This window comes from Anas platyrhynchos, chromosome 1 (genome assembly GCF_047663525.1).
Source record: "Anas platyrhynchos isolate ZD024472 breed Pekin duck chromosome 1, IASCAAS_PekinDuck_T2T, whole genome shotgun sequence".
NCBI lineage: Eukaryota > Metazoa > Chordata > Aves > Anseriformes > Anatidae > Anas > Anas platyrhynchos.
Window position 1 is genome coordinate 117,434,613 of NC_092587.1, and position 20,145 is coordinate 117,454,757.

At 38.5% G+C, this 20,145-nt stretch overlaps 2 long non-coding RNA genes across 2 annotated transcripts in view; one reads left to right on the top strand and one right to left on the bottom strand.

Moving 5' to 3' along the window:
- Positions 1 to 20,145, top strand: part of LOC140001459 (uncharacterized) — a 64,233-nt gene that overhangs the window by 21,856 nt on the left and 22,232 nt on the right. The window lies entirely within an intron of this gene.
- Positions 11,209 to 12,313, bottom strand: LOC110354403 (uncharacterized). Its single transcript, XR_002406315.4, has 2 exons — positions 12,151 to 12,313; positions 11,209 to 11,462 (listed from the first exon to the last, which is right to left on the bottom strand). It is a non-coding gene; the product is annotated as an uncharacterized lncRNA (long non-coding RNA).

Here is a 20,145-nt window from a genome sequence, read left to right on the forward strand (position 1 = left end):
CTTAATCAATGGTGTACACAACTTCTCTTTTAACCGTAGTACCTGTAACTTAATGGTGGAAATATGATAAAATTAAATAAATAAATAAATAAATAAATAAATAAATAAATAAATAAAGTTCCTGAATTTCTCCTGGAACTGAGACTAGTCTAGTTGTTCAGTGTGAATTAGTAGAAACTCTAAAAAGAGAAAAGAAGGGGTGTTATCCAACATAATCTATATTGAAGGCTCGGCACGACTTTTACAAATAGATGTCCTGTCCTACAAGCCTACTGAAATTTATAAGGCCTGAGCAGCTGAACAGGGAGTGATCTGTTTTCTGCAGTCCCCTTAAATTTCTGAAAGGTTTTCAACATAGGATCTCCCAAGACTTTAAAAAACATGAAGAAGTTATGGTTAAGACACTAAATAATCTGTTTTCACAAAGTAGGGAAAAGTGGAACTCTACAGGCATCTGTGCTGGGACTTATGCTGTATTTATAAACTACCTTGGAAAAGAATACATACCAGGGTGGAGCATGCTACTAATTATATTAATCTCTTCAAGGTTTTAAGAGCAAGGGGCAATTCTAGAGAACATAAGAAGGGTCTTATGACATTCCTTGACTAATTAAAATGGCAGAAGAAATTCAGCATAAAGCAATGAATATGAGGGTGATCAAGTGACAAACAGAAACTCTTTTCAGACATAACAAATGTGCTCCAGAAATACTTCATCTGATTTTGTCATTCAAATAAGACTTCCAGGGGTTTAGGATGAATGATTCCTAAAATCTGCTGCCTTTTCCCAACTGCTGCTGAGAATGAAGTTGATGTTTTCATGAAACTGATAGGTAGGGAACAGAGAAATATGCAGAGAACAATACTGCTATGACACTGCATAGCTCCATGATTTACCTGCGTTTGAGCACTGTGAACTTTTCTGTTACCTTTGTCTCAAGAAATCTGTGTCTGATCTCAAAAAGGTTCAATGACAGTAACAAAAGTGATAAAACACATGGAACAACCTACATGTATGTATGGGCACAAGTAGTCCAGCTAGGAATTTTCAGCTTGGAAAAGATGTTTTAAATCATTTCTATAAAACTATAAGTGGCATGGAAACTGTTTTCCCTTGTTGACTGACTGTCATGGTTCCGCTCGAGTGGGCAGCCGAGCTCCACCACAGCCACTCTCTCACTCCCCCTTCTCAAAGAGGAACGGGGAAAAAATACAATGAAAAGGGCTCAAAGGTTGAGATAAGGACAAGAAGATCATGCAGTAATTATTGTGACGGGCAAAACAGACTCATCATAGGGAGATAGTAAGATTTATTGCTTATTACTAACAAGCTAGAGAAGTGAGAAACAAAGGAAAGAAATCAAAAGCACTTTCCTCCCCATCCACCCTCTTCCACCTCCTCCCCACAAGCGGTGCAAGGGAATGGGGGAATGGGGTTTATGGTCAGTCTACAGCTCTTCTTCTCTGCCACTCCTTGTCGGTCACTCTCGTCCCCTGTGCTGTGGGGTCCCTCCCACGGGATACAGTCCTTGATGAACTGATCTGATGTGGGCTTCCCACAGGCAGCAGCTCTTCCAGAACTGCTCCAGATATGGGTCCGTACCACGGGGTCCATCCCTCAGGAGAAAACTGCTCCAACCTGGCTCCCCCATGGGCAGCAGCTCCTGCCAGGTCACCTGCTCCTGTGTGGTCTCCTCTCCATGGGCTACAGGTCCAGCCCGGAATCTGCTCCGGCAGGGGTCTTCCACAGGCGGCAGCCTCCGTCGGTGCAGGGCCACCTGCTCCACTGTGGTCTCCTCCACGGGCTGCAGCATGGAACCCTGCTCCACCATGGTACTCCATGGGCTGCAGTGGGACATCCTGCTTCACCATGGTCCTCACCACCGGCCGCAGGGGACTTGTGCTCTGGCGCCTGGAGCACCTCTCCCCCTCCTTCTTCACTGACCTTGGCACCTGCAAGGCTGTTCCTCACTCCTCTCACTCTCCCAGCTGCTGTGTGGCGCAGCATTTTTTTCCCTGTCTTAAATATGCTCTCACAGAGGGACAAAACAACATCGCTTATTGGCTCGGCTCTGTTCAGCAGTGGGGCCCTTACCAAACATGGGGCAGCTTCTAGATCCTTCTCACAGAAACCACCCCTAGGGCCCCCTGCTACCAAAACCTTGCCACTTAAACCCACTACATTGACTCCATTATAGAAGACCACCAAATTGTTCAGGCACAATTTGCCATTGCTGAAACAATGCTAGCTGTCTTAGTATCTTTAAGGCATGTGCCTTAAAATTGCTTCCAGGATGATCTGTTCCCTGATCTTCCCAGGCACAGACATGAGGCTCAGGATGAAAGATGTGAGCTACCTGATTCATCCCTTGCTAGTGAAACTGCTCCCTAAGATACACACCTAGTGTAGGTATAGTGTAGTGTAGGTTCCTGTTCAAAAGCATAAAGCAGTGTACCACCCATTTAGTTCCTATGAAAAATTATTCTATGATTTCAGAGATCTCAAACCTAATTTTTCTGTTTTCTAATTTGGCATCATTACTCCAATTATCCCATCTTAAAATGTTCCGTGATGCAATATGAAGAATTAATGCTTAAGAACGAGGTAAGCTTTGCATATGGAGACTTATTTTTAGATTTTCTTTAAACTCTAAGGGTCTTACTTCAAGTCTCATCTGAGGCAATAAATATAAGAAAAAAATTTAATAGCAAGCAACATAGTCTTACACATTACTATTATCTAACAGCTACTATAAGAGGTCCTGTTTTGTACCTGATCCTTTTATGCAATTGGATAACAATATTTATAAACTTTTTTTGTAGCTCAAATTTTGCTTGAAAACAAGCTCCAGGCTGAAATAACAGATGTACAAACAGAATTACCCTCAGGATGTTTAATAAAACCATCCATGCAGCATGAACAAAAGAAATCACAGTAAAAAATGACAGCACACTCCCTTAGCAAATAGAACAGTAAAGTCTTGTTTTCCTTATTGTTTTGTTTTATTTTCACAACTTTAGAATTCTGAAAAGCCAAATTCTGTGGTTTAGTTCTTTTTTGTTTTTCCTGATTAACAAACTAGTAAAAAAAAATAAAAATCCATAGTGATGTAACATTACAAGAAAGACTAAAAAAAATGCAATTGGTTATCTTCCCTATTAAGATGTAATGCCTATCTTTAAAGCAGTACTATGTTGTTTGAAGGCATACTAATTAATTGATAATACTAAGTGATGTATGCCACAAACAAGAGACAGAAATGAACTGAACCCTTGATCTAAACGTCATCATCATGAATATTAGGTCATCACAGATCAGTCTTTAAGTTACCTAAAAAAATGGGTATGGATATCTTTACAGGTATGTTTTTTACTCAGTTGGGCAGCTGAGTTTCCCCACAACTACTCTCTCACTCTCCCTCCTCAAAGGGAAAGGGGGAGTAAATACAATGAAAAGGGCTCAATGGTTGAGATAAGGACAGGGAGATTACTGAACAATTGTCATCACAGGCAAAGCAGACTCAGTGTAGGGAGATTAATGTAATTTACTGCCTATTACCAACAAGCTACAGCAGTGAAATTAAAAAACAAAAAAAATTAAAACAAAACAAATAAAAACACGTTCCCCCCATCCACCCTCTCTTATTTCCTCCCCCTGAGCACTTCAGGGGAATGGGAAATGGGGGCTGTGGTCGGTCCCTAATGCTTTGTCACTTCTGTTCCTTCACGGTCAGGCACTCTCTGCCCCTGCTCCCTGTGGGGTCCCTCCCACAGGATGCCATCCTTCCCGAACCTATCCTGCGGGAGCTGCCCACAGTCAGCAGCTCTTCAAGAACTGCTCCCACATGGCTCCGTACCACGGGGTCCATCCATCCCCCAGGAGCAAACTGCTCCAGCACGGGTCCCCCACGGGTGGGCGGCAGCTCCCCCCAGACCCCCTGCTCCTGCATGGGCTGCTCTCCATGGGCTGCAGCTCCAGCCTGGGGCCTGCTCATGTGGGGGCTCTCCATGAGCTGCAGCCTCCTCCAGGCCACATCCACCTGCTTCATGGGGCCTCCTCCACAGGCTGCAGCTTGGAGATCTGCTTCATGTGGGACCCACAGGCTGCAAGGGGACAGCCTGCTCTACCAGGGGCCTCTCCACGGGCCGCAGGGGACCTTAATATGCAGTGCCTGGAGCACCTCCTGCCCTCCTGCTGCACTGACCTTCAGGTCTGTAGGGCTGCTTCTCACTCCTTGCTGTTCCAGCTGCTGTTGCGCAGCAGTTTTATTTCACTTTCTTAAATATTCTCTCACAGAGGTGCAACCAATATTGCTCATTGTCTTGGCTCTGGGCAGCCGCAAGTCCCTTTGGAGCCAGCTGAAACTAGCCCTTACCTAACAGGGGGCAGCTACTTGGCTCTTCTCACATGAGCTGCCCCTGCAGCCTACACCACCAAAACCTTCCCATGTAAACTCAATATGGCAGGCAAACTCATGTAGCACATAATGGCAGTCTATTTCCCACAGAGAAAGACTGCATAACCAAAGGAGTTGGAGCATGTTTTTTATTTGTATTTTTTATTATTATTATTTTTTCCTTATTTGTTTGTATGTTTTTTTTTTTTTTTTTTTTTTTTTTTTTTTTTTTTTTCCTATTACCAATCATATTTTAAATTTGGGTTTCACACTTTCTATTACAAAGCAGATGGTCAGCCATCTTTGTATCTTGTCATTCCTAAGGTGTTCCTCACTGAGCCCCAAGGAGCACGTCAGGCATCTGAATGACTGTGCAAAACTTGTGTTTATTCATCTTCTAGTTTCTCAAGCTCCATTTTGCTCAGTTCTTCTAGCCACATCCTAAACACAGTAGTGTATATGAACAGTAAAAATAATTAATACAATGATGCATGTTGCTGCCCTAAAATATTGTGCTTGTCTCCTATCACAAGAATACTCAAATTATCAGATATACTGGCCTAATGACAACTGTGACGCTGATTAAATCCAAGCAGACTGTTTGAAAGATACGTTTTGGCTCTAAGTCTGAACAGACTTCTTACTATATAGACACGACATCTTCACTTAGTGTTTATCAATATAAAACTATTCTGAAAAGGAGGTGTTTACTTTTTATGTTTCAGGCTTCAAGGCTTTGTCTTTTTTTGAATTATTCTGCTTTTCCTTCTTTCCTTCTTTCCTTTCTTATTTCCTTCCTTCTTTCTTTCTTTCTAAATGTATACATAGAGAGACATGCAATTTCCTCACACTTGGGAAATTCCACACTTACTGAAAGGACTTAGTTGAAACATCTTTTAAGAAAATATCTTTGTCCAGGAAGAAATCTGGATTTTTTCAGTCTAGAAGGAAAGCTATCATGAAGTTATCACTGTCAGAAAACAGGGTGTGATTATTAAATATATTTTGCAAGCCTAATGATGGCATTTCCTTCTAAATGACGGCTATAATAATGATTTGCTGCAAGATAGCATAACAGTTTTCAGTAATCCTTCCATCCTCAGTATTTGGACACTGCTAGGAAAGATAGTGTAATTAAGGGGAAGAGAAAGAGAAGGTGCCATCATTTTATGGCTTCACCTTTTACAACTCAATTTATCCAACAGATTTTAAAACCAATAGTCAGATGAAAAACCTTTTACAACTCACAGAGTGAACAGATGGCACAGCAGTATTGAAAATGACAGTATATATACACCGAATGAACTAGTGCTCTGCTCTAGTTAAGAAGCTGTCAACATTTGTATTACAAACCTCAGTTTTCAAAGGTTTGTAAGTTGGCTATGATAGATAACATCTGGCAAAACTTGGCTTACAAACTGCATGTCTTAGGTACTGTGAGGAAAAAAAAAAAAAAAACAACAAAAAAAAAACACACAACACCATGTTTATTATTTCACCCATTTTGTACCTTTACACACACCTAACCATATTATAAACACTAGCTGTAACTTCAGATGCTGGGGAAGTGTCTTTACTAATCAGTGGGATTTGAGCGAGCTGATTAGCCAGTGAGCAGCTGTGCTGGCTGTTCAAAGAAGCATGTGGCTGTCCCCAGTATCCTCCTCTACAGAGGAGGCTTCAGGCACAGCTGATGGGACCTGCCTGAGCACCCAGATGCTCTATGCCTAGGATGTTACTGTGCTGTGAAGCATTTCCAAACCTTCTCTGAGACAGCCACATGGAACGAAAGTGATCAAGATGACTAAAATTAAAAAAAAAATAAAAATAGCAGTTTTATTTCTAAAGTAGTGTAATACTTGTGTTAAAAAATGCAGTTTGACTTAGCATGATTGAAAGATGTGCTGAAGCAGCCAACTTTTTACACTTGAAGTCTACAACAATGGTTTTCAGCCAGGCTGGTGTATCTGTACGTTGTATAAAACTCCTGCTTATGTAAGGTCTCCCTTTTAGACATGAAGAAAATAAGATTGCAACATTTTGCCTAAGACTGAATGGCAGGTCAGGAACGATTTCAGGATTTGGCTCATCAAATGAATAATTTTAAATTATACGCTACCAAGTTTACTGCTTATGGAATTGATACCAACATATAATGCACATTAGCTTTTGGTTTGAATCTATAACATGCTCTTTAGTTGACAATGATAATAGATTTAACATAAAGAAAAATGTAGGTCTTACTTAATAGATAGGTATCCCATGTTTGATTTTTGGTGTAAAAGTGAAAAAGTGGTAAATATTGCAGTAGCAGATTCACAGAAGCTATTATATGAAATGTGGTTTTGAATTGGGAAAGAATATATAAAAGAAGCAAAGGGTTAAAGATGTGTACCAGAAAGATGTGTGTTGGGTTATGTAATTTCCAACTTCGCGAACTGTGACCTTATTCTTTCAGGAGGAAATATTGGGAAACAAACAAACTAACCAACCAGTCAAATTGGAAATTTTTTTTAATGCCATTTAGAGAAAAAGAAATACGGTGCAATCAATCATCTGAGTTGCACCCAATGAGACATCCATATGACAGATTCTCTCAATGGAAAGTGAGTTATCCCCCAAAATCCTAAATTAGGATTTCCACAGTATCCTCATTGAATTCCACAGCTACTATATGCCTTATTCCCTCAGGCACATTTTAAAGAAATTCCTGTCTTGGATGGAATCTGTAATACATGTAGTTTTCAGCTTCAGAATGTCAAAAACAACGAGAGTTACCTAAGGAAAACAAAAACAACAACAACAACAAAAAGATAAAAAGCAAGAGATGAAAGGAAAGAGAGATTAATATAAAAAGTAGTGAATATGAATAGCTTTGATAAACAGTGAGAAAGTAGATAGTGGGAGGGGATATACTTTCTGGTATAGCCAATTCTGTCCCACTGATGTTCCTGCCATCTAAGTGGGAATAGAATAAATACATACTGAATCATATGAAATGACTGTAAGTAGATAACTAGAGTTGGAAAGAGAAAACCTAAGAATAACAAATTTAAATATGGAAAGATGACAATGCAAAATGAGAGAGGAAGGACTGCAATGACTAGGATCTTCAATGAAGGTCTCATCCTCTTTGGCAGCACCTCAGCTTCTGCTCGTCACAGAAATAGATGGGACCTGTAAGCTGAGAGTCAGATCTTGAACTGGATAGAGGATTTTAGCTCTGCAATGATCTTGCTGCTCCTTCCACCCATTCCGTCTGATTTTCTGAAACAGCAACATTTGTTAGTGTACCCTCATGTACCTGCCTCTCAATTCTTGGTAGGGTTCTGTTTCCTGTGGCTAAAAATAGATCTAAAATAGATCACACGTGGCCTTCCTAACACATGCTTTGATCCTGTTTATAATATTGATACTGTACTGGCTGTGTCAAAGCCATGCAGCTCCCCAGACATGGATATGCCTTTCAGCACCCCTGTGGTTGTGTCCACCAACTACACCATTTCCTAAGTGAACTTGGAGTCCATGATGTATTGTATCCCATTCCGTGCTGACTGCTGTATTGGGTTTAAATGGCAAGGGTTTGCTAGCAGGGAGCAACCTCTGTGAGAATAGCTCAGAAGCTTCCCATGTTAGAGAAAAGCCAGTTGCAGCTGGCTCCAGAAGGGACCTGCTGCTGGCCAGAGCCAAGCCAATGAGTGATATCAGTTGTACCTCTGGGAAACAAGATTTAAGAAAGGAAACAGACAAACAAAAAGACAGACAAACCAAAAAATAAAAAATGCTGCACAACAGCAACTTGGAGAGCAAGGAGTGAGAAGCAGCCCTGCAGACCCCAAGGTCAGTGCAGCAGGAGGGCAGGAGGTGCTCCAAACACGCAGCAGAATCTCCCCTGCAGCCTGTGGAGAGGCCCTTGGTGGAGCAGTCTGTCCCCCTGCAGCCCATGGGTCCCACATGGAGAAGATCTCTATGCTGTAGCCCGTGGAGGAGCCCACGTGGAGCAGGTGGATGTGGCCTGGAGGAGGCCCATGTAGAGCCCCTGCAGGAGCAGGCCCCAGGTCGGAGCTGCAGCCTGTGGAGAGGAGCCCATGCAGGAGCAGGGGGGTCTAGGGGGAGCTGCCACCTGTGGGGAACAGCTAAATTTTGGGAAACATTCTGTACAACAAGATTTTCAGGAAATTCTAAAATTCTACTGTTGTCCAAACGCTGAGATTCACCATATTTCCTTTGAAGGAAGGAAGTTATACACATAAAGATGTTATATCTAGGCTGCATATATATGTATTTCCTCCTTATTCCTTCATTTCCTCACTCCATTAGCACTGACTGGCATGGAAAATGCTTCTGGATGTCATGTGTTCTGGTTGCACAGATGCTCAGCCTTTCATTCAGGTCAGGGTTGCATTTGCCCCTGCACAAAACCGTGTATTACAGATGATGTCAGAATAATGAGCCTGAAAGAAACAAGATCATTTCACTGTCTTTTTAAATGCATAGATGTTCCCGAGTCTGCAATTTCATGCATCGTTTCAGATTTCTCAAACACAGATTACCTGGTCCCTTCCCTCACTTGAGAGCATTATTGTCTTTAAGCTTCATTCTACCTCTTTTGTGGTATTTTCCATTTTCATACTCTTATTCTTTCTTTCTTGTCCTACAAGCAATATTTATATATATATATATATATATTTAGCAATAACAATAATAATATATATATATTTTTTTCTAGAAGCAATTGAATGAGGCACATTTTCATTTCATTTTAGTCATCATCTAGTTCTCCTTTAAACTTAATCTTACTTTTGATGTTGAGTACCCTCTTTTCCTGTTCTCTTATCTTTTTGATTAGGAACACATCTGATATTTTTTTGTTTTACTGTCATCCTTGATTTCTAAGTTAGGATAACATTAGCTTTCTGATTCTTAAACAGAGAAAATTTCCAAGTATATTTTTCCTCCACTTCTGTTAGTCTCTCTGTTAAATAATTTGAAAAAGATATTGAGGATAAGCAATGACATCCAATCTCCATTACCAGTTCCACACTACAATCCTGTTTTTTCTCTTTTTTCCTCCTTTAGCTTCCTTTAGCAATTGCATGTTTCTTCAAACAAATGAGGCATTTTACAGGAACACCATGCTACATCACCTATCCATTTTTAGCTGAAAACATTCAATTGAAATTGTGAAAAACTCAGTTATGTTGCTCCTTGAATGAACATGCTTTTTTTTTTTTTTTTTTTTTTTTTTTTTTTTTCTGTTTACTCATTGTTCTCATGAAGATTGGAAGGCACGCAATGGAAGATGAAATAGAATCCTAGTGTATGCTAGGAAACCTAACCATCTAAGTAAACTGACTGCAAGTCATAACATTGTCATAGGGAAAAAAAAAAAAAAAAAAAAAGCTTACTGCTATTTAGACACATTACATAATCTTGATGAATGTTTACATCATTACCTACCATGCATACTCATGTATACATTCTCTGAAGAGGCCATAACATAGGCAGATCCTAACAATGCTTCATGAGAAAGGAAACTAATACATTTTAATGTTTAATTTTATAAACCATTTGAACGTGGAAAATTGATCACCATCATTAAAAATACTGATTAACTAATAGTTCTTTTAACTTTTAATTTTAATTTTTAATTTGACAAAACTTCTAATTATGAATTTTAGCAAGTAGTGCTAATACAGTATTTCTAGTTATCCTGAAACTGTTTGTTAACTCCAGTCAAATGTGTTGTAAAATTTCTGGTAGAAAATTGATTATTGTACGTAACGTTACAGCAATCATATTCTTTGACATCAGACCTAGATTTATCTTAGCTGTAGAAGATCCAAGTTTCACCTATTTGTTTGCAGAGAATGAGACATCTCACAGTTGCCATGAAAGCCCTCTTGCTTTTTTTGAAGATATTACAAAGCTTAAAATACTGTACATACTGATTCCAAATGTAAAGCAATAAAGTAATAACATCTATTTCCTTTGGTAAGCAGCCCTGCAGAGGCTATCAAACTATTGATTTTGAGTTTGTTTTTTATTAATGTAGTTTGCGATGAACGTGTTTTATGGAGTGTAGTGGGAAAGATAATGCTTGGTAAGATTGTATCGGCAATTACCAAGCATTGATCAAATTAAGCACCTCTGCACATTTTAAAAGTCAAAACCATTCAGAAGTGACAAGATTTTAAGGATCTTCTGTTAATTATCTGAAGAGAATTGTAGAATTATTGGATAATTCAGGTTTGAAGGGCCCTCAGGAGGTCATTTATAAAGCAAGATGCCTTTAGTTTTGATATCAAATTCTAGGTGGAGCTATCTGAAAATGGAGGAAATTTTATTTATAAATCCTGTTGGAATTGTGGAACAACTATCTTTCCCATTTTATTCTCAATTTGCTCCTTTCATTATCTCAACTTCCAACTTTTCCTAAAAGTAAATTAGAGCATCCTTCACCAGACTTTCTTACAGAATATAAACTGTTATTCTTCTCCCAAAGATACTATTATTGCATCCTCTAATTACACCTAGTAATACAGGAACACTATTATTTATTGTGTAAAATAAAGGAAAAATTGTGATTCTGCTCAAGGTGAAACAGCAAATCCTATTTATCTTCTGAAGTTGATTTATTTCTTAAGATTTTCTGACTTTTATACACCATTATAACATTTTCTAGTTGGTTGGAAATGATCTCCTTCTCTTTGCCTATACATGGCCTCTGTGCACAGTAAACAGAAGCATCCTGCACCTTTTCTTTCAATGAATGCAGCTCAATAGCTTGAAGTATATTATCTTGAGATAACTCTTCTTTAAATGTTCATATTTTAATCAAACTCTGTTGATAATGTTTTCTGAAGTTACAGGAGTGGTTGTATGTAAATCAGGATAGAAAACATAAACATTCATGTTCTGATAATCCTAACTATTTAACTTAGGCTGTCAGACTACGGTGCAAGTATATAAGTGACATTACAAGTGACAAGTGACATTGGAGCTGGATCTTGAGACTTGCTGCTTCCCAGTAAAAAACTTGATGCAGGTGAAACCTGAACCAACCTGAAAGCAAGTAAAGAATGGAAGATCAACAAGCTAGACAGAAGTACTCTCTCTGTTACACAATGAAAAGAATGCTGTTATCTCTGAAATGACACTCAAGATAAATAGCTTTGATGATAAGGCAAGACATATTTATTTCCATTTATAAAATAAGTGCCCAGATACTCTTGCTGAGAACCCATTTCCCCCTCTCCATCTGATGTATGAGCACGCACAGTCTCAGCAAACTGCATCATTTTTTGCCTCATGCTCCATATTGTTATGCAGAATAGCCAAGGATATTCTGCTGCTAATGAAGAGACATTTTTACTGGAAGATTTGTGGTTATAGCTTGCAGGCAAGAAAACAACATTAAGAGTAAAGAGTGTCATTTAAATCTTAAGGGTTATGTAGGACTCCTAAAGTAAAATTACTTTAAAGGGCAGACTTTGTTCATTATGAAAATGTAACTTGAAGATATTTTTTCCAAAGTAATTGAATGCTTATTTCTGTCCTCTTTCCCAAACCATTTCTGTTTACTTCATAAGGATCTACAAAAGTTTTTTTGTTTTTTTTTTTTTTGTTTTTTTTTTTGCAATAGAGTAAAAACTAAACCCTGTAGCATATAAAGCCTGGGGTCCTTTTCCTTGATCAAAACTTCAAAAAAAAATAATTTCATTAAAGCCTTCCGATCTCCCTTTAACTTTACCAAAGATGATTTCCACACTGAGGTGCAACAGGATGCTTTTCAGTGAGCTGGGGATGAACGCTGCACTGAGGAGAGGAGGAGAAATGGGATCTTTTCTCTTGGCAGGATCTGTGGGCTGCCACTCAGCAAGCTGGGATGTGTGGCTGGTAGTCAGCTAGGCAAGCATGGCCTCCATTATTTCCATAGGCTTGATGTGATCACAGGTGCTACTAATCCTCCACAGCCCTTGTTTTTTTTTTTCTGCTGCCTTCTGGCAGAAGAGGTCTTCAGGTTCTGCCATCTTCTGTTTAAGAAACAAGGTATGAAAAAAGCCTGTCCACATTTTGAAGCCGTCTCAGCTACCGAAGCAGGAGGGCACTTCACGTACCACTTGCAGTCTAAGCAGCATGGTGGTTTTACTTTCTCATGTAACATCCAAAATCTGCAAGACTGTAAGCAATGTCTTTTGTCAACCCTTTTAAACAGACATGTTTTGTGAGTCCTGTGGTTGCCCAGGACACATGCACAGCACACCTGATGCCCATGAATGAGGAAGGAGGCTGTGTGTGGCCTGGTGCTGGCTGCAGACATTTCTTCTTGACCTGTGTTGGGCCAGTTAGTGTTGCTGGGGCAAGTGGCAGCTGTGGGAGCAGGAGAAATGTGAGGGACATGGGGAGATGCCAGTGTGGGGCACAGGGATGGAGACCCGATACTGGCAGGAGGGAAGCTGCTCTGAGGGACTAAGGCCTGTGGGCAACAGGCTCAGTCTCCTGAGAGACTGGGGCCATAGTGGGACCTGCGTGGGGGGACAGAGAAAGATGAATAGGAAGCATGGAGAAACAGATGTGAGTAGTACTTGAGAAGTCACCAGGCATTACATGGAGCTTTTATGAAATAATGACTGGAAGGCAAACATTTTGCCAGTGCTGGCTGTGTAATATATCCTTGAGAACATGTAAAGCATAAAGTATCCATTTGTTCGTAAAATCTAATCTCCCTCCCTACCAATGGTTTTTGCCTTCAAACAAAAAAAAAGTGCAGTGGACTTCAGGCATTGACATTCCTGCCACTTGCAGAGAAATATTTAGTGCCTTGCTTAAAGATAAAAATAAAATTATTGCAAATCCTGCCCTGGAGTTGTTTTGTGGTTTAACCGGGCAGGCAGCTAAACACAACACAGATATTTGCTCCCCTTCCCCTCCCCTCCTCAGCAGTGTGAGAGGGGAGAGAATCAGGATTCAGAACACCAACAAAAAAGTTAAAACTCATGGGTTGAGATAAAGACAGTTTAATAGTACCTTAAAGGAAGGGAAAATAATAATTATTATAAAGAAATATACAATACAAGTGATGCACAATGCAGTTGCTCACTACCCACTGACTGATCCTTATCCTATCCTCCAGCAGTGGCCACATACCCTCGCCAACTCCCTCCCTCCCCATTTTATTTTTCAGACTGATTTCTTATGGTACAGACTATCCCTTTGGCCAGTTTGGGTCAGCTGTCCTTTTTGTGTTCTCTCGAGTTTCTGGTGCACCCCCAGCCTCCTCGCTGGCAGGACAGTATGAGAAGCTGAAAAGTCTTTTGAGGACAATTTGAATTTCTTACCCCACTTTTCTGTGGAAAGGAATAAAGAATTCCTTCGTAAACATAGTGGATCATCTCCTAAGGGAGGTGCATACTTATGTTTCTAAGTAAGTGGTACTCCTTGAATTAAACCAAGTACATCACCAATGCGTTGGAATATGGTGTTCGGTAGAGTATATTGAAATTTTCTTACAACCACCTTACATAACAAAACAGATATGTTTAAATGTTTGGGCTGAAGTGCCTCCTCAGCTGTTACCTTATTAATGTTTAGCAGCTAGTTATATGAAGAAACAAAGGACCGTGCAAAGCAATAACATTTTTTTTTTCCCACTCTTTCTAATGGATTGTGCTATTAATTATTATGAATTAGCCATTTGAAACTGTAGATCTTTGAGGCAGGAATGTATTCTTCCTTCTGCTTTCTCCATCCTAACTACGTATCCATCTTCAAGTGAAGAACTGGGCAGCAAAAGGTTCAAATAATTTCTTGTGCCATTTGCTTGATGTGAATGAAGCAAGACATTCAACAGAGGTTGAACTATCTAATAAACCACTTCATAAAATAATATTTGCTATATTATTGGTTAGAATGAGCTAATTATCCTAACCTGAATACTGACTAGCTAATATACTGCAAATTCTCTGTTGTGACTGCATTCCTCTCTACAGCCTTGCTGTGTATCTGTCTTGTTTTCCTTCAGCACCTCTTAAACCAATGTAATCTAAAATCCTTTTCTGATCATACTTGAATTCTGCAAGGTACAGAAATGATAAACTGCATGCAAACACTTCTGTTACAGGGAGGGCTGGGAACTTGCTGTTCACTGGGAAGGGACAATTGCATGCTGGCCACAGGAGCTCTCCAGCAAAGCTGGATTTTTATGGAGGTTATCCTCCATTAGCTGTGACATAGTCTTTCCAGTGGATTACAGTGATTACCAATGACAAAACACTTTCCTGTGGATTTGTGGAGCTTGGCCAGAGAGGATAAATAACTTGAGTTCACTTCCAAGGCAGCAATATAGGAAAAAATAATCACACTTTATTACTAGGTTTAAAGGGAGAAAAAATAATACTAGTATTGTCTCACCCTTGTGCAGCTGAAGTAAAACAGATATTCAAATCTATTCTTTATATGAAAATACAGAATATGATAATATTTGGCTTTGATTCAGCCTAATAGCACAAACCTTTAATGCTCATAATGGAGAAATAAATATAAAAGCATCAAGAAATAAAAATAAGATGAATTTTAGATTTTTAGATGATTTTAAGATGAGCAGCAGTGTGCTCAGGTGGTCAAGGCCAACAGCATCCTGGCTTGTATAAGAAGCAGTGTGGCCAGCAGGTCTAGGGAAGTGATTGTCCCCCTGTACGCGGCTCTGGTGAGGCTGCACTGTGTTCAGTTTTGGCCCCCATGCTACAAGAAGAACATCGAGGTACTTGAGCGAGTCCAGAGAAGGGCAACGAAGCTGGTGAGGGGCCTGGAGAACAAGTCCTATGAGGAGCGGCTGAGGAAGCTGGGTTTGTTCAGCCTGGGGAAGAGAAGGCTCAGGGGAGACCTTATCGCTCTCTATAGGTACCTTAAAGGAGGCTATAGCGATGTGGGGGGTTGGTCTATTCCCATGTGCCTGGTGACAGGACAAGGGGGAACGGGCTAAAGTTGTGCCAGGGGAGTTTTACGTTGGATATCAGGAAGAACTTCTTTACCGAGAGGGTTGTTAGGCATTGGAATGGGCTGCCCAGGGAAGTGGTGAAGTCACCATCCCTGGAAGTCTTTAAAAGACTTTTAGATGTTGAACTTAGTGATATGGTTTAGTGGAGGACTTGTTAATGTTAGGTCAGAGGTTGAACTCAATGATCTTGAGGCCTCTTCCAACCTAGACAATTCTGTGATTCTGTGATTTTATCAAGGAGAATGAGTATTCAGTGAATTTCATGCAGCACAGACAACTGAGATGTCCTATACCTTGCAAAGCAAATTGGTAAAGCCTTTATCCATCTCCCTGTAAATAACAGCTATTAGCTATTAAATTGTAAAAGGTGGACAAAAGGTGTATTGTGAATGTTATTTGTTCTCTTTCTTCAGTGTATATTAATGTACACTTGTTCCCTTTCTTCACTGTGTATGAATGTACACATATAACAATTGATATAAGCGATGGATATGAGAATATCTAATTTACTGCATATAGTCTGGGCAATTGCACATATTCTGTCTATTGTCTAGATCTGTTTTGTGGTCATGCTCATTTGCTCTTATAAGTTTTTTATTGAAATAACAAAGAAACAAGTCTTATGAAACTGCTATGTCTTCCAAACTTCAGAAGCAATAAATCTCATTCTGTTCTTCTTACTGGTCCTTTTTTTTTTTTTTTTTTTTTTTTTTTTTTGTCATAGAAGAAAAAAAAAGAAGGAAAGAACAACCCAGTGACATTAATATTTGTTGAGCTTTAGAGTGATCTGGGTAAGTTATAAAGCTGTAAGTGATAAAAGTATTTTAAGAAATGAATTGTCTTTTGCAAGTTCATTAAACAGGCAAACAAATTTCAGAGGTTAAAATCGCTAAAATTATACTGATATAGAAAAGACAAACTCTTGACATCAGCCCCAATTTCATTTACATTTGCAAAATATATTGTCTTTTAAAACCATGATTCAGTGAGTAGCTTATAATACAAATTGCTAGGTGTTGGCTACTTCTATTATTTTTAATAGTGTTGACTTTATGTTATCAAATGTATTTCATTCCATATACTTTATGGAATTATACTTTATACTATATATTCCATATACTCTAAAAGTGCTTTTCCTGCTTTGAAAAAAATAAATAAATAAACATCATATTATAGATATCCTTTGGATATTTTTTTTTCCATACTTGTCTGCTTTCTTTTATTCCATTCTCAAGATAGATTTTTGCTTTGTGTTTTAATCATGAGGGCCTAAAGTATAGCATACAATAAAAAATAGACTAGTTTGCTGAGAATCTATAGACAATCTATCCCATGGCAATACTCTATAAAATAATTGCCCTGTGGGTTCACCACTGGAGTATACTGAAGCTATACAAAATAATGAATCTCCTTTAGTGCTTTAGAGGAAAATAATCAAGATCCGGGACTGAATTAATGCTACAGTCTTAATCATCTCATATCCACCATAAGGTAATCTTGTTTCAGTTATGTATCCAGCTGGAAATGGCTTTAAAGCTAGATTGCTCTTCTGGTCTTTCTTGTCCAAGTATTGGAACAGAAATGTCTTGACAGCATTATTAATTTTAGCATTACTAACATTAAAATGCAGACTGCATTACTAACATTAAAATGCATGCCACATAGAATGCTACCTTTTGTTGACTTAAGTTTTGAAGCAACTATGCAATGCATTTCTTAATTTTTGCAAGGCCAAGAATTAATTTCTATACTTAATGAGAATGTAATGTAATGAGAAATTTTCCAGGATATCTTGCAGATCTTAATGTTAATGAATAAAGGGCATGAATAGAGAGGGGTGTCAGTGCTCAAATGTCCAAAGATGTTTCTCTAAAAAAATTCTATACATACTAATCCATGCAAAAACAAAAAGTGCAATAATTAATTACTAATAAGTTGATTATTGCACTTTCCTGTAATCTGACTTAAAGTATTTTACTTTTGTAATTCAATCAAGACTCTGCTACTCAGAGCAAACCGACTTACCTATTTTTTCCATTATGCCTAATGTCTTTGCAGTAGCTGCACATGATTTGTTTTATAAACTTCCAAAAGTTGTTTTTTTTTCCTAGCCTTTGAAACCTTGTAGCACATCCTTGATAGTGATGCCTTTCTGCTGTTGTTTTTTTGTTTGCTGCTTAAGAATTAAAGTCTCTTTGTCTTCATTTGCATTTTATTTTTTTTTATTTCTATTTTTTATTTTTTTTTTTTTTGGAAATGGCTTGCAAAGTCTGCTCAACTGACATATCTAATTGTGTTATGTTTTTGAGTTTGTCAAAACTCAGAAGTCAAGGTCACTCCACAATCATGAAGCTTAACCATTAAGTTTTTCAGTTTTACGAACATATTTCTCCTACATTTTCTACATAGAACACTTCTGTCATTCACTGTGCAAGTTGCTTGGCCTCATCTTTTGAGCAATAATGAAATTTCTTCATGGACATTTTAATTTTCTTTTGGCTCTCTGAACCTCTGAAATTCTGTCAATAGCTTTTCTTTGTTCAGAATTACATACAATGAAAAAAAGTTATGTACTTCACAAACAATTCCTTTATTTGTGCAGAATTTTGTATGTTGGGCAAATCCCATCCTTAATAAAAGCACGTGCTAAGTGAGGCCATCTCTGTCTTGTTAGTGAATGTGTACATTTTGGAAGCTTAGGTTAAAAGGTTTCCAAAGTCTTAGCATTATATGCCTATTCTGTGAATTCAAGCATGACTGTGTTGGGAGTGCCTGCCTTTTTGAAAACTGGGCTGTAAGGCCCAGTCTTAGATCTTAGTCTTAGATCTTCAGAAAACAAACAAATACTGACTTCTTTGAGTGACTGGCTTCTAATCTGAGGTGACTGCAACACAGTGTGAATGTACGTAAGCTAGTTTTCAGGGAGCTAATCCATCTCTGGGTAGCAGTCTATAGCAGCAGCAGGAAGTGCAAGTTGGCATCATTATACTGTTGAGACTGGGGCCAAATACTTGACTTTTGGAAAACTGAGAAAAGACTAACAGTCTGAATTGGAAAAGAGGAAGCTGCATGCTTAATAAGCATGTTTCCATAACATTTACTGATTGAGTAAGAAAATCACACAGCTCACAACTGCTTGGATCTGGGAAGCATTGGTTTCGCAGAGAGTTGGAGATGGGGCTGGGGTTTGGATGAATAATCTTTTTGAATGAATTTTCTCTCTTCCCCATTCCCATCAGAGACTACTAAGCTTTTCCTCTTCACTTAGTCCTGACTGATACTAATTAACTTATTTCAACTCTGTTCCAACCAGCCCTCATCTTTATTGCAGAAAGGGAATTGACCGTTTCTGGGTAATTTTACCATTTTCTTCTGTAGCCGTGTCTCCTCTTCCCAAGACGAAACTCTGCAGAATTTTTGTTTTGTTTTGTGAAGAATTGAAATGACACCTTTTAACCAATTTTGAAACTTTTTTCTTTTTTTTTTTTTTTTTTTAGTCAGTGCAAAAACTAATCCACTTTCATAAAAGTATTTTCACTTTTTCAATCATTTCATCACATTTCATCATTTACTTTCTCTACAGTAGTTTGCTGAGAAAATGCTGACAAACTTCAATTAACTGAACTCAGAACCTTATCAAGTGTGATGCAATCTGAAAGGGTGGCAGAACGATCAGCTACTCATATGGCCACAGAATAAGGCCTATTGATTTGGAGGTGCTGACTGCAGTGCAGCATAAATACACTCAGGTTAGCTGTCAACCACCTAACTCACATGCAGGTAGCAGTCTAGCTATAGGATGGGAGACCTCAAATCAGGGTCAATGCACCTGTATGACAGCCTTAGCTGACTGAGTGCTGGCAAGCAGAGCAAAGTCTGAGGAATCATCTTACTTTCCAGCCCAGTTCAGTAAGTGACATGTCACAGGGAATGATCACTTCTGCATATATAATTTGGCAACCTGGCAGACGTGTATTTAATTCTAAAGAAAATAATTAATCACTTGTTAAGTCAATCATAATCATGTTTTTTCTTTAGTTGTATACAAAAATAAAGTAGAAGCTTATATTACAAAACCAGTAGAAATGAGGCTGAAAAAATGAGGGTTTGATGTAGACTTTTCCCCATTTAAGGTAACTTTTAAAATACCTGTGGATTACTCTGGTCATGCTTTTAAAAATTTTCAGAACTCCTTAAGTGTAGAAGCCATAAGTGTTCATACTGCTTCCTAAGACGTTTCCTTTTTATTTGTGCAATTAGACTGAAAAAAATAATAAGTGGTAGGTATTTTTACTGTGACCATATGCATATATAAGCTAGAAAAATGGTGGGGAAAAAAATTTGAAAAATATATTTTTTATTTGTATTTTATTGATAATTGGAGATATATTTAAACAAACAAACAACAAATAAACAACAAAACAAAACAGAAGGACATGGCTTGAGGTTTTCTAACCCTCCAGGTTAGAAACTGCCTCCAAATTTCTAAATTTTATTCTCACTTCAAAAATGACAAGTGGTTTTTGGATTTATCAGGTCTTATCTATCATATAGTTATAAAAGACTTCTTGACTTTTTTTTTTTTTTTTTTTTTTTTTTTTTTTCCCCTGCTGTTTTCTGCTCTTCCTTACTAATTTTCTTCTTTCTCTCCCCTTACTTTCTTCTCTTCAGCTGGTACTTCTCTGGTATTAGGGCCATTCATATGGTCTCTAGACAAACATAACCTTTGCAGAGGAGAGATATGTCAGA